This window comes from Nilaparvata lugens, chromosome 7, assembly GCF_014356525.2.
Source record: "Nilaparvata lugens isolate BPH chromosome 7, ASM1435652v1, whole genome shotgun sequence".
Lineage (NCBI taxonomy): Eukaryota > Metazoa > Arthropoda > Insecta > Hemiptera > Delphacidae > Nilaparvata > Nilaparvata lugens.
The window spans coordinates 21,157,995-21,176,391 of record NC_052510.1 but is presented as its reverse complement, the minus strand read 5'-3'; the positions used below and the strand labels follow the sequence as shown (position 1 = coordinate 21,176,391).

Below are 18,397 nucleotides of genomic sequence, written 5' to 3'. Positions count from 1 at the left end.
TCAAATCTCTTTCAAATTTTGTGAATGCCTCATTCTCAACTTATCAACTAGGTTCTTCAAAGGGCTATTTCAACTAGTGAAGGTTTCACATCTCATCTTATAAACGTTTTTGAATTCCATTCATACATCGAGAAATGGACAATCTCAAACATCCCACTGGTGCCTGGAAAGATTTATTAGAGCTATTTGGCCAGTGAATCACACATCTCAGCCCATTTGACTGACACTGAAATATTTGATATCTGAATTGACCAAGGCTGTTGTATCGGACACTCAGATGAGTACTTTAGAATAAGTATTTTGATTAAGAATTTCATATAAGTATTTTGCATCAGCTCTCATTACATTTTGTTTTATCAATTTATACATTTTTAAATGCATCATGTTTGCATCTTGATTATAGGTTAGGCTACTACTGAAATTTGAAATTACAAGTTATAAATCTGCAGCTTTGCTGAGTTAGATAGTTTGCATTTTTTGAGAGCATTTTGATTGCGTGCTAGTAATCAAAATATAAAAATATCTTTTATGAATCTGCATTTTGAAGTAAGACAAGTTTTGCATCCTTGAAAACGTTTGTTTTCTTAGGTTATCTTATGTTTATTCTATAAGTCAAATATTTCTATAAGACATTCAATTTTGATCAAGCAGGATTCAAGTTAGGTTACATCATTTTGTTTATAATCTGCATTCCAATTGCATAATAACATTCAACAATATTGACCATCCAAGTAGGGTTATAAATTATTGTATTTCAATAATTTGTTTCAATATCAAACACTTTAGTATCTAAGTAAATCTAAATTACAATTAGGTTATAATCTGCATTTCAATTATATACTTGAACTTTATACACTAGCATTTGAATTGGATTTAGGTTTTATTTATGGTCACATTTTCAAACTATAAAATTGAAACAAGATTTTGTTATTGAATCATATAATTTGGATGTTGAACAACTCATGATACACTCTGTTGAAATAAATATTCAGTACATTTACTTTGTATTCAACACAATCAGCATTCATTTCATTTATGAAATATAAATTTATAGCAGTATAAATTACATGTCTTGAAGTTAAATTTCTTTGACATTGCTACATAATTTACAGTTCTTGTTGGTCAGCTTCACCCTTTCAGTATAAAGGGTATCAACAGTTGCTTTGTAATATTCTTTATTTATTAATTGAAAATTCATTCAGCTTTGTATTATTCATTATTCAGTCCAAATTTCATTGATCTTTATTGTTCATATATAACAATTTGTTTTCTCTCAATATATTCAAGTCAATATTATTTGGTCTCTGTTTACATTATTTGCCTTTTTAGGTCTCTAAGATTCAATACTGCAGTATTCTGCTTCCATATAAATTGTGGGCTTAATGCGCATAAGCCCACAATTTCATTCATGGGTTTTGACTCCAAATTGGGATTCACAACCCTGGTCCTCCTATTATTATTTAGTATTATCATTAACCATTATCATCACTAACTATTGGTTACCGAGGAACCAAGTGTTATGCACCATTTTGGTAATCAAACTATCAATTACCATACTTATTTCATCTGAAGTCCATGCTTATCGTGTTGGTGTATAATACCCTTATTATAAAAATCATTACTTGATCTTGAAATGTAAAATATAATTTCCTCTTTCACCTGCTGTAAACTATTTATGAAAAAATGTTTTTGTAAAGTGAGACTTGATTGTTGAAAAAAATCCGGAATTTGTAGATATTTTCATCATATTAACGGTTTTGGCAATACTATGATAGGGAAAAGTGATTCAAGATGGATTTTCGACAACTGAGCTCCTAGAGGATGAATTTATCTACAATTTGGAACCGAGAGTTTCTATGATGCATCAGACTCGTTTTAGAAACTCTTGATCAACATTAAAATCACGAAAAAATGTGAAAACTGAAATCGCCATTTTTGAAATCTTCTGTAACTTTCGAATGGTATTGGAATTGAAAGTAATATTTATTGGAGTGGGCAGAGGGGGACAATATTCACATCCTCACTAGATTTGGAAATTTTATCAAAAGTATTTCAAAAGACATGCAGCTTTAAATATAGAAATTGGCCATTTTTTGTATAATTATTGGAATATGGGCTTTAGTACACTCAACAATAAATTTTCCACTTTTTGACCGAATTTGACTTATGATGCATGATTTTGGACCGCCTTGAAAAGCTGAGAAGAATGAAGTGTAGTACGATGAAATCTGAGCATTGTGTCAGAAGTTATAAGTGTTTGAAATTTTGATCCTTGAGGTGTCCTTAAGCGCGCCTCTACACTAGGATATACTGAAATGAAGTGCATCCAACGGGTGATTCTCATAGAACATAATCTTATGAACTTATGTCATTGTGCAAAATATCAATGTGAAGACTATGTAGTTGGTGATGATGGTTGAAGCTGAAAATTAGGTGTTTTTCACAATACAAGGAGCATTGTTGTCAGGTGTACCTGGAAATCTATATGAAATAGAGCGCTCTACCTGATCTCAGATTGTAGAGCACAAAAATACGCTCAGAAAGATTTCGAATTATACATTTAAATGGTAACAATCGGAAGATATTGTTGATCAAAAACTAAAATTCATCAAAATTCTTTTTTTCTTCAAATTCCACTCATTTTTGAAAAACGATAACTCAGTACTCATTGGAGAAAGAGAGTTCCGAATGATCTCATATTATTCAGATATTCATAATCTAGAAAAAAGGCAAGAGTAAATTTTTCTGTCCGATCACGAGATTTGGCAGAAATAGCTGAAAACTGGAAAATGAGCCGAAAATACGAGGTTTTTGGGCCACCCTGTATTTAGCACAGGGAAATTTTGCATGAAGAAATTGGTTCTGGACTTCTCTCATGTACCCAAATAATATATTAAAAAATCAGAACTACAATATAAATTGCATGCACCAATGTACATAGTGACTGGACTATTAGAGGAAGGTAAAGTTCCAAATAAATTCAAGTTCCTGGGTTTCAGGCTGGGAAGAGTACACAAGATGCCATATCACATCTCTTAAACATTGTTACTGAGAATTTTACAAGTAGTAGGAAGACTCTTACAGTTTTTTTGGATCTGGCGAAAGCCTTCGATACAATACCTCACAAAAAACTGTTAACAAAGTTGGAAAACCTAGGAATTAGGGGTATAGCTCTAAAATTGTTTGAAAATTATTTAAAGGATAGAACACAAATAATAACTATTGGTGACAAGACAGATCAAACAAATTTATCAGGATATGGTGTACCACAGGGTACGGTGCTTTCTCCGATACTATTCCTCATTTATATAAATGACCTACTAAATTTGAGTACTGATAAAAGAACGCTTATCTCGTTTGCCGATGATACCATGGTAACATTTACAGGTACATCATGGGAGGATGTATATGCTCTTGCAGCGGAGGGATTGAGCATCGTTGAGTCTTGGTTGAATGAAAATACACTCACACTCAATCATAAAAAGAGTACATATATAACTTTTTCACCAAATGCTAGGACTCAGCCTATAAATCTGACCTTGAAGTTGCATTCTCCTTCCTGCAGTCTGCCTGCATCAACCCCTTGCCAGTGTGCAGTACTGGATAAAACAGACTCTGCCAAGTACCTTGGGATTATTATTGATTCACATCTTAGATGGAACTGTCAAATTGATGATAAATGTAAAAAACTAAAATATTTAATATATAGATTTCACAGAATTAGTTTGATTAATGATAGAAGTATTTCAAAGTTGCTTCATACTGCTTACGTTCAATCCATCTTGCAGTATGGTTTACTGGCGTGGGGTGGTGCGGCGGGTTGTCACATAGGTAGGTTGTTTGTGGTGCAAAAGCATATTATGAGAGCAGCATTGAGTAGGCCCAGACTCTACCCAAGCTCAGAGTTATTTAGAGAATTTGATGTTCTGACTCTAAGACAGCTATATATTAAAAGTCTAATTCAGTATGCGGATAAAAATAAAATTCAACATGATATCCGTGAAACCCCGTACAACCTAAGAAATTTGACAGTGGTCCAAAACAGAGTTGACCTGAATGTTTGTCGATATCAATTCAATTACAGAGTTAATAGATTAATAAATGTTGTGCCTAGTAGAATTATTAAAATAAGCTGTAAGAAACATAACTCTAAGGAAGTGGATAATTGGATAAAAACAAATGATCTTATTGTATGGTGATCTGGGTTAGTCAGGTACCTATTTCTTGTCTACCGATTTTTTAAGAGTTGTGGAGGATTTCCGTTGTGTTTCTGTATTGAACTTACTTAATTTTCAAAACTCAATATTTCATTTTGTAGTTTGTGTATTTCTGCCTGTCTGAAGTGTTCTCATAACTATGTCTTATTCTATTTGTAGGAATACTTAATAATGTAGAAAAATATAAGTAATATATATATAATATAAGTGAATATATAAATGTTGAAATATATTTCACATAAGAAAAATAATCAAAATAGTTTATGCATTGTTTTTGCTTAGAATAGTTCGCCTTCTTGCTGCTTTGTTGTGATCAGAATTTATATAGACTCCTTCCTGCGCTCAGGTTTTTACCTTTGCAGGGAGATATTTCTTCATAGACTAATGTAATATTTCTGTTTCTGTGAATGTATTTTTTTGAGGAAATAAATAAATTTGAAATTTGAATAAATTTGAAATTTGAAATTGAAAACTTTCATAATAAGACCGATTTTCAAAAATGGATCCAGATCAGAAATTTCTAACTATCGGCCTATTTCAATACTTTCTTCACCTGATAAGATAGTAGAAAAGTATATTTGTAATGAATTAGTTATGCATTTAAAAAATCACAATTTAATCCCTTCAGCTCAATTTGGATTCCAACGCGACAAATCAACTGGTCAGCTTTTATCACAATTATGTAACTATATAAATGATAAATTAAATAAAAATTACCATGTTTTTATATTATTTCTAGATTTCAAGAAAGCGTTTGACACTTTATCTTTTCATAAAATTGTACAGTCCATGAGTGAAATTGGTTTGTCAAGACGAGGTATTAACTGGTTGATAGATTATTTGAATAACCGAAAGGTTACTGTTGAAATAGGAAAATTGTACAGTCGCCACGAATTTGTCACCTCTGGTGTGCCACAAGGCTCCAATCTTGGACCATTGCTTTATTTTTGGTGTCAGTAATCACAATGGTTGGTGTTTCAAAGGAAACTAAAATATTTCAGTATGCTGATGACACAGTTATGGTAGCTAGCCACACAATTTTTGATGAAGCAAGAATATTGCTACAAAGAGACTTTAATAGAATGTAAAGATGGATCCATGATAATGGCTTGACTTTGAATTTAAAAAAAAACCACTTTTATGCATATGAGACCGCCACATCAAACCTCAAAGTCCACTAATATTACTATGCATTCCTTAAATTGTCTACATGAAAGTAACTTTGGATCTCCTTGTACTTGTGATGAAGAGGTCAAACAAGTTACAATTCAAAAGTATCTTGGTATTTACATTGATAATTGTTTAAAGTGGGGTCCTCACATTGATAGTGTATGCCAGTGTCTTCGCTCATGTCTATTTGGTTTATAACTTACAGCGATCTGTCTCAAAGAAGACACTGATAGTTGTTCATAAAGCTCTAGCTGAATCCGTAGTGAGATACTGTATCAATGTTTGGGGTAATGCAAGTGGCTATGAAATTGATAGAGTTAAGAGATTACAAAATTCCTTGCTGAAAATAGTTCATTCAAAACAAGAGAGTTACCCTAAGCCAAATTTGTTTAAGAAATATAGCATTCTTCCTGTAAATGATCTCTTCAGATATGATATCTTATTAAATAATTTTTCTAATAACTATAAAACAGAAAGTAGAATTTTGCATGAGCGAAGACAAGGTGCTGCATATAAGAGGTTTATTGTGCCCAAATACAATAATTATCATGGTAAATGTGAACTTAGTTATCTTGTACCAACTATTTTTAATGAGTTGCCAGATGATTTAATTGGTCTGGATAGAATTTCAATTGTTAAAAATAAGATGAAACACTTTCTGTTAAATAATTTGAGTGAATTTCAATGATCTCCATGAATTCTTTCTTTTTTTTCTTGTGTATTATTGTTCGTGATAAGCAACAACTGAAATCCCATTGCTTTATTATTCTATTGCAACATATTACTACAAAATACAATTAAATGAATAATTATTATCAATGTATCGATTAATTTTTTTTTCTACTCAAGATTGACAATTATTTCTTCTTTTGATATGATTTGAATTGAAAATTATCATTTTGAGATCACTGATTGATTATATCAATGTACTATTTCTATGTTTTTTTTAATATAATGTAAAACTTGACTCCTCCAGTCAAACCTTCTTTAGAAGGTTTTGGAGAATTTATATTTCGTCTGGTTTATAATTTTTGAAATTTTCTACTGAAAAGCAATTTTTCTTATCTTCTGTCATTCTTGCTTTTTTATTATTCTTCATTTGTTTTGTTTGTAAGATTTCTTTTTATAAGCGTGTTTTTCATTTTTGTTTGTTATATTTTCTACTAGCCGTCAGGCTCGCTTCGCTCGCCATATCTGTCTAGCCAGGGGGCTCTGCCCCCTGGACCCCCGACTGGATCGTCCAAGAATGAGATCAGCAGGCTCGCTTCGCTCGCCTGCATTTTTCATTTGAGGATTTTTATCATATGTTAGGACGATCCAGTCGGGGGTCCAGACTAAACGTCTGGCTAAACAGATATGGCGAGCGAAGCGAGCCTGACAGCTAGTAATATAATATTCCCAGGAATAGCTCTGATTAAAGTAGCAGTGCCCAATCAATTTTTCCGCGATAAATGCATTTCAATCTTCAACTTGGTGCCAACCTAACAAAGTCAACTCAACTTAATGCCAACCTGACAAAATTACTAATTTAGTTACCAGTTAACAACTGTTTCGAAGAGGTACTCTCTCTAGATTATAGTTCTATATTAACATATGGTATGGACATTTTTCAATTATAAATTAAGAGAATGAGAAGAACATTCATGCTAAAAGACGAACTTTAAACCCTTAAAAACCACCCTTAGAGTTAAAATATTGCCAAAATATTTCTTAGTGCGCCTCTAAAGGGCCAACTGAACATACCTAGGTACCAAATTTGAACGTTTTTGGTCCGGTAGATTTTTAGTTCTGTGAGTGAGTCAGTCAGTCAGTGCCATTTCGCTTTTATATACAGTCGAACCTCTCTATAACGAACCTCCTCTTAACGAAAACCTCTACACAACGAATTTTTACCTGGTCCCATGACATTTTTGAGTGTTGGCTGCTTATTTACCTCTATTTAACGAATTTCGGACCTCTCAACAACACATTTTTCTCTTGACTTCAACATACGAAGTGTAGTATGTATAGGAAGCAGACGGTCATTTTAAAGGAAATTTTAGTTTCAGCAGAAAGGTCAATAGACTAATAATAATGGCAATTGAGGTAGGAAGAAGATAGGGTGGTAGACAGTCAATAGAGGGTGAAACACATGTCGGAAATTGAATGCAAGTAACTGGAAATTGAATTTCAAGAACTTGTCATTATTGTAGACCAGGCAGGTGAACGACTGGACTTTCCCATTCTTGCTTTTGTCACACATTTCAATTCTTTGAACTGACTATGATGATCATGATGGCTGTGACGAACCTGAGGAGAAGAATCCGTCAAAACAAGAAGTTCAACCGAAAATTACTAACTTTTTCAAATATAAAACATAAAAAATAGGAAAATTGAGTTATTATAGTATTTATGGTGACATTATTGACAAAATAACCATATTTTGCGTTCCATCTAATAGCAGTGTAAAAAGTTGAAAAATATTGCTACAGAGTATGTACTTTGATTGAACTCTACTAATAGTACAAAATCAAGCTCTCTGGAAATAAATTGGTGAGTTTACTTACTCATTACAGTCTATAAATATTCAATAAAACATGTTTTTTTAAACAGCATGAATTTTCAAATTTCCATATTAATATTGGCCTAATAGGTACCCTACCTACGTTCGCGATATGTTTTATGTACCATATTCATTTATTTACCGCCGTGATACGATATTATACGATCCATAGGATCGTGGCACTTTTTCTGACAGAACAACCTCTCAATAACGAATACCTCTCTACAGTGAGATAATTTTTCTCATGATAATCGACTTCGTTATACAGAGGTTTGACTGTATATAAAGAAGGGATAATAAACTCCCTTCTTCTGGGGGTACCAGGACGAAGGAAAAAGGAAAGGAAAGGAAAAGATTATTATTATTATAGCTATTATTATTATTATTATTATTATAGCTATTATTATTATTATTAGCAATTTTTGAAAAAAAAATTCGAAAAATATATTGCCGAGAGGATGAATTTATTCCTGCATAAGCATAATATCATCAATGATTTTCCATATGGTTTTATGAAAGGGTTAGGTACAAATAAATTGTTGTCAAATTTTTCTAATTATATATATGGTAACTTGAAGGATAATATTCATAACCTTTGTCTTTTTATAGATTTTTCAAAAGCATTCGACACTATAGATCATAAATTTTTATTACAAAAGATATCTAGTGTTGGTATAAGAGGACCTGTACTCAGGTTATTTGAAAGTTATCTGGAGAATAGAAAATTTGTTGTTAAAATTGGGAACTATCTAAGTCAAGAGAGGACTTCAAATGTGGGAGTGCCTCAAGGATCAGTCCTGGGACCTTCACTGTTTTTACTTTACACAAATGACTTACCTAGGTATTTGATTCACTGTAAGATTTTTATGTTTGCAGATGATATTTTGTTGATTTCCTCTCATAAATCGTTAGATGTGGCCGAAACCCGGTTACAACTTGATACCAATACTCTAGCTAAATGGTCTCATAATAATTGTCTGAATATAAATGTCACTAAAACCAAGGTGCTACATATAACCTCATCCTACATGAAAAGAATTAGGGAACCCAAAATTAAGCACCATTGCTGTGAATGTTTCCAACTGCAGGAGCAAGATATTTTCATATGTACAAGAGATTGTCAGTTTATATCGAATCGTATAAATTATAAGTGTTTAGGAGTAACAGTTGACAGTCATTTTCGTTGGGATATTCATATAAAAAATGTTTGTAATAGACTCAAGCAGGTATTGGCCAAAATGTATTATATTAAAGATTTAATACCTAATAAGTGAAGAGGATGATGTATATAGCCTTGGGAGAGTCTGTTATGAGATATGGATTGCAAGGGTGGGGATTTGCTAGCAATGTTTATCTTAGGAGAATATCTTCGGTACAGAGGAAGATTTTACATTTGGTCAGCAATTCTCAGGGAGATATTTCATATGAGAACCTTTTGAATAGATGCAAGGTTTTGAATATAAAAGGTATATTTCTGTTTACTTTGATTTTAGGAAATTACTTCTGCAAAAAATATTTAGTTATGAAAGTTAATCTATATGATTTAAGGAATGAGAGGTATGTTGTACCATTTACTTCAAATAATTTAGCCAGAAACACCTCAATCTACATTGTACCAAGAACTTTCAATGATTTACCCGATAATTGTGCTGAGTTTGTTAATATGCGCCTGTTGAAAAGAAATTTAAAGATTTGGTTGAATAATTACACTTTAGATGTAACATAATGTAACTCATTATTAATGTATTGTATTGTTGTGATTCATTCTGTTCTATTTTTTGTATGTAAGTTCAGGTTGACTATATATTATAATACTCTTTAAATTTTTGAGAGCTGAGCCAACAATTAATTAATTAATATCATGATAATTTTAACTGTTAAGTAAATTATGTAAGTAAATTTGACAGTGTAATAAACTGATAAGTGAATTTAACTGTTAAGTAAAAATAAAGTTCACTGATATATGTATAATTATATTTGAATTTACATGTTTTGTATAATAGTACCTTGTCAAGCAGCCACTTTGAGGTTCGCTTAAGGTAGCTTATTTGATCAATAAACGTTTTTTTCTATTCTATTCTATTATATTATTATTATTATTATTATTATTATTATTATTATTATTATTATTATTATTATTATTATTATTATTATTATTATTATTATTATTATTATTATTATTATTATTATTATTATTATCATTTTTCATCACATTACTATGTGAGTTTTTCATCAAAATCGGTCTATGACAAGACTTTGATGAATTATTCTGCTGCTTGGTTTAAGAATGCCCTAACCATTGATACAGTGTTGAGCATCAAGTAGATCTTTTTTCTCGAGGCACCCAGATGACTTAGGTTTGCAGTCACTTTTTTCCCCATCAATCCAACTGCAGATATTATGACTGGTACAATTTCCACTTTCTCTTGATGCCAGATATCCTTTATCTCAGCTGCCAGGGGGAGATACTTGGAAATCTTTCCACTGTAGTAGTGTTCCATGTTATGGCAGCATGGAATGCCTACATCTATTAAGACTGTTTCCCTGGTCAGCTTATTCATCAGGATTAAATCTGGCCTGTTATGTGGAATCGTTCTGTCAGTCTGTCCCAATACAGCTTGTGGGTATTGTTCTCTAGGATTGAAGTTGGAGCATATTGATAGTAAGGAACTTTCTCGATAATCAACTTATGCCTTAATGCCAGGTCCTGGTGCAGTATGCCAGCAACATCATTATGCCTCTTGAGGTATTCAGTACCTACCATTGACTGGCAGAAAGACACAATGTGCTGTACTGTCTCTGATGCCATACCACAGTGTCTACAAAGGTCATCGTTCAAAGGTAGCTTCATTATATATTTTTTGTAATTTTTGGTGGCTATCACTTGGTCTTGTATAGCCACCATGAAGCCTTCTGTTTCAATGAACAAGTCACCTTGCTTTAGCCAGGCATTCGATTGATCTGCATCCATATCAGGCTTTCCTAATGCAAATGCATGCCTCCCATGCAACTGTTTCCTCCACCTCGAAACCTCCTGCTCCAGGACCTCGCTTTCATGCTGATTGCTACTTTGGGCAGCATTAATGTTTCGCTCTGATAAGTTGAGAGGGGTGTATTCCTTGTCTGCTTCTCTGACTATTTAATAAAGATGCTCTTGCTTTGTGAAAAAGTAAGTTCTCATACTATGCACCTGTCTGTCACACAACCACTTGAGGTCTAGCAGCCCCCGCCCACCTTTATGCCTGGGGAGTATCAGTCTCTCAATTGCAGCTTTGGGGTGATGTGCTCTGAATTTTGTGAGGACTCTTGTTGCTCTCATGAGCTCCTCAATATCAGTCTAAGTCCAGCTGATCACTCCAAATGTATAAATCAAGAGAGGCACCGCATAAGTATTTATGGCTTTAATCATGTTTTTCCCATTGAGGTGAAATTTAAGCAGACTCTTAACTCTGTTGAGATATGCATTCCTCATTTTCTGCTTCATTTCTCTCTGATCTATCTGCTTAGACTGACCAAACCCCAAGTATTTGTAGGTGTTGTCTGGCCCCATTGCTCCAAAAGCCTCATAACTTTCGATAATATATAAATTAAACATATTGGCCTTGTATTATCTATGTTTGATTTATCTCCTTTCTTGAATACATTATTTAATGGAGTCGAGCTTGGAATATTGGGTATTATGACACCAGAATCTCTCGCAAAATACACTGATTTGTTCAGACATTATTTTGAAGATAAATTAAGGGAAATAAACGAAATAAGTTATGGTTTGAGAAATAGGCTATTTAGAGCACAGCGTTATAATAATAATTATGGTAAGAACCTATTAAAATACAGAATCCCTTACCTGTTGAACGATTTGTCACCAGAATTGAAAAATTTACAAAGAAATGAAATAAAGACTAAACTTAAGAATTATTTTATAGGAATTGTTTGAATGAAAAGATATGTTGAAGATTATTGTTAATATTCTAATAGGTTAGTTAGTAGATAGGTTAGTTTGCACATAGTAGACAATAATAACTGCACTGTACAATGGGAAATGGAAAAGAAAAACTATGGATGAATAAATAAATAAGAATAATTTTAATATTGTAAACAAAAAAGTGCTTTAGAAGCAGTTGAAAATGATTAAGAGGTGTATATTACAGTTTGTAGTATAATAAATGTTTTTTTGGAGGATAGGTAATGTTTTTGTATTCTATGACTGTGTGTGTATTGTAATATTGTTGATGTGCATGTTGGTTCAGCTAGTCAGCTGTTCAAAGCCACCTAAATGCAAGAGACAATAATGTCTGCAAGGTTGATCACCGATTTAGTAGAATATAGAGTGACTAATGTTGTGATTCAAGTGGTAGAAATTAGAACTTTAATATCAAATCCCAGATAGAAACTATAATAGACTTTCAATTTAGTTTATTGAACACTTTACAAAAATTTTCATTTGTAGTATTTATAGAATGTATACGGTAACTATTATGATGTAGTATGAAATTTGAATACTCCTCAATTAGCTCTAAGCTAGAGGAGCAAAAAAACACTGTATGTATATGATACTATGTAACTTTAAATGAAATAAATTGAAATTTATTATTATTATTATTATTATTATCCAACTAGGAATAAGAATCAAATTAGATCAATCACTGTTGTTCTTAAGAGTAGGAAAGTGAAGGAAAAATGTTGAATATGGCTCGAAAGGGTCCTAAACTTTTGCAATCCCAAATAATTTCCTCCTGCACTAAGAAGGATCAAATAGTGTATAAATCTGAAAATCTTTCTGCCTATTTCAAGAGACTGAAATGGCTGGCTAAGCAGCAAGCCGTTAAGAATCGATACAAATATGTATGGTACAGGAGTGGAAAAGTTCTAGTTCGTAAGGATAACAAGGAATAATATTGAGGTATTAAGGGAGGAAGACCTCACAAAAATCAACTAAAATACTATTAAGAAGCATAATTGTTGAAGTTTTTATTCTATTTTTTTTTATTAGTAGTGTATGTATCAAGTGAGAGGAAATTCACAGGTATTAAATCTCTTTTATTTTATGAAAATTGGAGTAGAAAAACAATATTTGAGTGTAATGTAGCCGATTATTTGACATGAATTCTCACAATCTGAGAGCATCCTTTGTTTAAAACTTAAAAGTGTCGACAACGGTGAAAATTCATGACAAGTAAAATTGGAATGAAAAATGTATGCCTCTTGGTTACGAGGACGGGACCTGGAACTATCTACAGCAGATAATCGGGCCCTGCTCTACCCCTCTGTTCCTAGACACCATTTTCCTGGTTCAGTAAGTTATTTATATTATCAATTTTATTGATATATATTATTCATAGATTTTTCAGTCCAATTTTACTTGTCATGAATTTTCACCATCGTCAACACTTTTAACTTTTAAACAATGGATGCTCTCGGATTGTGAAAATTCATGTCGAATAATTGGCTAAATTACACTACATTGCATGAGATGAAAATCTCACACTTTGTTTATTAATATCATTTTTTTTAAATTAACATTGGATCTACAATCAAATTTCATAAAGAAGCTGAATTTCTAACTTATTCATATGCTTATAATATATTTAATTGCTACGTATTGTAACATATTAAAATTCGATAAGCAAGCAAAATCGCTAATTGAAAGAATTCTATAGGTCTGGAGCAAACAGCTATTCTATTATCGCCAAGTGCGATAACAACAAGTAAAAGATTAGATAATAATGGGTACCATGGCTAAAATTAGAACAGCTGAATAGAAAAGAATTTTATTTGCTATTTATTATATTATATAGAGTATTGGAAATTTTGAGGTTAGGCTTTAATACCTACTGATCGGCGACCTAATAATCGATCAAGCCGTATAATGTGAAATCTAGCCAGACACCTTGGCAATAATTTGTTGTAAACAAATAGTATTCAACTAGAGAATTTGGAAAGCACATGGCTACTTGTTGTAGAGGGAAAAACAACTTATAGATTCCAAAAATATTATCTGTAATGAGCATGAACAAATACACCAAAAAAAAAAAAATTGAATATTAAGGAAGTAGGATATTCATAGGCGCATGGATACATTTGTGAATTTGCATGAACCAATCAAATTACAGTAATCGATGGGCGGCAATAGAGAGCCGATTCAAATTTATCTATAAATATTTTTATAAATGATATGAATTTATAAATTATCACTACTCAGTTTATGTATTGGATATGGTCCGAGTAATTATAAAATATAATACCTAAGATATGAGTAATAATTTAATAGATTGGCACGGACTATTTGATCTTTTTAATGGCGTAGTAACTGAATATTTAAATGTATGCAAATTTGTAAGTCGGAAATAGGATTGTAGAAAATAAGGGTAGGACTTGCCCACTTGCCTGCCAGACACCACCATGGAACACCACTAAATTTTATAGAGCACAAGTCCCTTTTTGTTGAGTTGTACATTTGAAAGACTTAAAGTTTAAATTCATTAATTTTTTATAAGACTTAGTGATGCTGTATTAAAGCGTAAGTCATTAGATATTTATTTATTCCCTTGGAGAGGACGACTTTGGCCACCAAAAATCCAGGACGACCAGGAAATACGGATCGCCACCATCGTCTTGTGAAAATTCAGCACGTGAGTGATAAATTATCGATAAATTTAGGGCGCCCTCAGTGCTTCGAGTGAAACAAAAATATAAAAAGCTAGCTCGTCGAAAGGTTATGAATATTTAAATTATTATAAAACTTGCGCAAGTCTTAAAAAGGTACAAAACATATTTTATTGGATAAGAGTTGTATCAAATTTATATATCTAAAGATGCACAGATTAAAGGAGTATCTAAATTTAATATTATAATGTACATATGCTCACTCAATTAATTTTATTAGCAAATTATAAGATATAAATGTAGCTCTTGTTCACTGGATAAATTAATTCATCTGATTCCACCAGAGGCCGAACCTTAAGCCCTGAGAGATATATATTGAGAAATATACTGAGATCTATACATATTATTATATTTGAGATTTATGATTTATCAATTGATTATTTTTATGATTTTTGGAAAGGAGATAATATATAGTGAGATTTTTAAATCGACAAGCAGCAGCAAGTCGACACCTGAGCTGCATAGAATAAATGCATACTATTAATGATTTAAAAGCACATGGTAACGTTTCGTGCTAAAGAACTAGTGAGCTAATCTGTGATATTTTATTTTTGATGTACTTAATCAACATTTTGCACAGGTCGGAAAAATATATGCTGAAAATTTGAAAAAAAATAATCCCATCTCAACTGCAGGTAACAAATTCAAAGATTCATTTTTGCAGAATTCCCATGAATCGTTTTTCCTAACACCTACAAATGAAGAGGAAGTCTCCACCACTTTGAAATCTTTGAAAACTAACGCAGCTCCAGGTGTGGACAGAATTAATAATAAATGCTTGATAATAATTTGGCCATTTATTGTCAGACCTTTGACAATAATAATAAATCGTTGTTTTTTGGAGGGTCATTTTCCAGATATTTTGAAATTAGCAAATATTATACCCTTACATAAATCAGGTGACCCTGATTTATACAAATGTCTAAAGAAAAACTATGCAAAAGAAGTGAGGAAAGCTAAGTGTAAGAAAACAGCTGAAATATTAACAACTAGTACCAATTTTAACTCTGCTGTTTGGGAGGTAATTAATAGAAATAGGAGAGCAGCTCAAAAAGATACAGTTACTAATGTCCCTAGGATAATCGATGAACATGGAAATTATATGGATGATAGTATAGACATTTGTAACTTTTTCAATAAGTATTATCAACAGGTTGCATATAATCTCCAAAAGTCACTGAACACTAATACTTGTAATACAACTACATTAAATGCTGAGCCAATTGAAAAGGTATTTAAATTTCATCCATTATCAAGAGATGAGTTGTCAAGAATAATAAATGATTTGAATAACAAAAAAACAGTAGGATTGGATGGGGTCTCAAGCAAAATTTTAAAAGAATGTGAAAATGAATTACTGGACCCTTTATTGCATCTCCTTAATACTTCACTAGAGCAGGGTATTTTCCCTGATGATCTGAAACAAGGAAAAATTTTGCCAATTTTCAAGAGTGGTGATTCTGAAAGAGTTGAAAATTATAGACCCATTAGTATTCTAAATGTAATAAGTAAAATTTTTGAAAGAGTAGTTTTAAATAGGCTATTGATGCACCTGGAAGAAATTAATTTCATATGTGATGAACAGCATGGGTTCCAGAAAGGGAAATCTACTAAGACTGCAATAGTATCCCTTGTGAAAGACTGATAGATATAATAGATTCAGGTGAGAAGGCAGCCGCAATATTTCTTGATTTATCCAAAGCTTTTGATTGTGTGAACCATAGAATATTATTGGAAATACTAAAAACTGTAGGTGTGAATGGTAAAGAACTAAAATGGTTTGAATCATATCTCATAGGTAGAAACCAGTGTGTTGAGCTTATCAAGGTGGATGGGAATGAAATAGTAAAAATTAAATCTCAAAAACTGGAGGTCCAGGCTGGAGTACCTCAAGGCTCAATTCTGGGTCCCTTACTGTTTCTGTTGTATGTGAACCAATTACCAAAAGAGTTAAAAGATCACAGAGCTCTGTTGTTTGCTGATGACACATCGCTTATCTTTAACAATTATTTATTAGATAGTCTAGAAATAAATGCTTTTACTGGAGTACAGTCAATTGTCCAATTCTTGAAGCAAAGGCAATTAACAATAAATAGTAAGAAATGTCAATTCCTACAATTCAAAAGTAAATATAATTCAGTAGAGGATAGAGAAATAAATGTGTTTGTAGAGGAAAATGAATTAGACCAAGAAGAGAAAGTAGCATTCTTGGGAATTTTATTGGACAGGAGATTAACATGGCATCCTTACATTGAGAGGATAATTATGTAATAAGATATCATCTGGGGTATTTGTCCTGCGGCAGCTTGCTAGGCTGAATGATAAAAAACTACTGTTAACTGCTTACCATGGACTTATACTATCTCATATTAGGTATGCTATTTTAGTATGGGGTAATTCATCTCAACAAAATATGGACAGGGTGTTTAAGATTCAAAAGAAGGCACTCAGATGTATAGAGAAAGTGAATAGGTTAGACTCTTGTAGGCCTTTATTTAAAAAGCTTGGTCTATTAACTGTGCCATCTTGTATGTATATGAAGTTGTAATGCATGTGAAAACGAGTGGTGTGATCCAGAATTCAGATGTTCATGAGTATAATACGCGAAACAGAGCAGATTATCATATTACCAGATTATATTGGTAGGAAATTTTATAACAAGCTACCTCAAATCTTGAAAAGTAATGATGATTTGAAGATTTTCTAAAAACAAATGAAAAAATATTTAGTTGATAGAGCTTTTTATAGTGTCCCTCATTCTAAACTTCTAACAAAAATAGAAAAGCTAGGCATTCGTGGAGTACCCCTCAAACTTTTTACCAGCTATCTAAACAATAGACATCAATTCCTCAAAATTGACAACAAAACTAGTTGCAAAGAACTCTCTGAATACGGCCTACCGCAGGGTACAGTACTATCACCAATTCTTTTTCTTGTATACATCAACGATCTTATCAAACTAGAAATAGAGAATTGTGTGACAATCTCCTTTGCGGATGACACGTCATTGTTATTCACTGGAACTACATGGGAGGAGGCCAAGGATAAATCAGAAACTGGTCTTAAAATTATAAAATCCTGGCTTGATAATCATATCTTAACCTTGAATATAAATAAAAGTAACTTTATGACATTTTCACCAACTGCTGCTGGTCAGCCACATGCTCTTGACAACATCATTATACATGACCAACATCAACAACATCCAGACACTAAATGTTCTTGCTCCAAGTTGAAAAAACAGAAACATGTTAAATATCTTGGCATAATTGTTGACCAACATTTACGATGGGATGTTCACATAAACACCACTTGTAATAAACTTAAACATTGGATAAGTAAATTTCGCAATATCAGCCAAGTTAGTGACAAAGAGGTTTCAAAGCTTATATATTTTGCTTATATAAAATCTTACCTGGGATATGGGATAAGAATATGGGGTGGATCTTATTCTAATCATATAGATAAAATTTTTGTTATTCAAAAAACCCTAATCAAAGCCATACTAGGAAAACCTAGCCGCTATCCAAGTGAAAATCTTTTTCTTGAATTCAAGGTTCTAACAGTAAGACAGCTATATATCAAAATTCTCATAACTTATATAAATAAACATAAAGATCTATTCAATTTGCGTGAATCTACTTATAATCTTTGTCCCTCATCCATAACTTTTCAGGTTGCTGACACTAATTTGTCCATTTACAGAAAACAATTTTCATACATTGCATCTAAACTCATTAATAAAATCCCTCATCATTTCATCACCAATAAATTGAGTAAAAAGCTGGTAAGAGATATAAAT

General features: G+C 32.2%; 1 protein-coding gene across 2 annotated transcripts in view; it reads right to left on the bottom strand.

Moving 5' to 3' along the window:
• Positions 1-18,397, bottom strand: part of LOC111054600 (protein arginine methyltransferase NDUFAF7, mitochondrial) — a 72,814-nt gene that overhangs the window by 31,173 nt on the left and 23,244 nt on the right. The window lies entirely within an intron of this gene.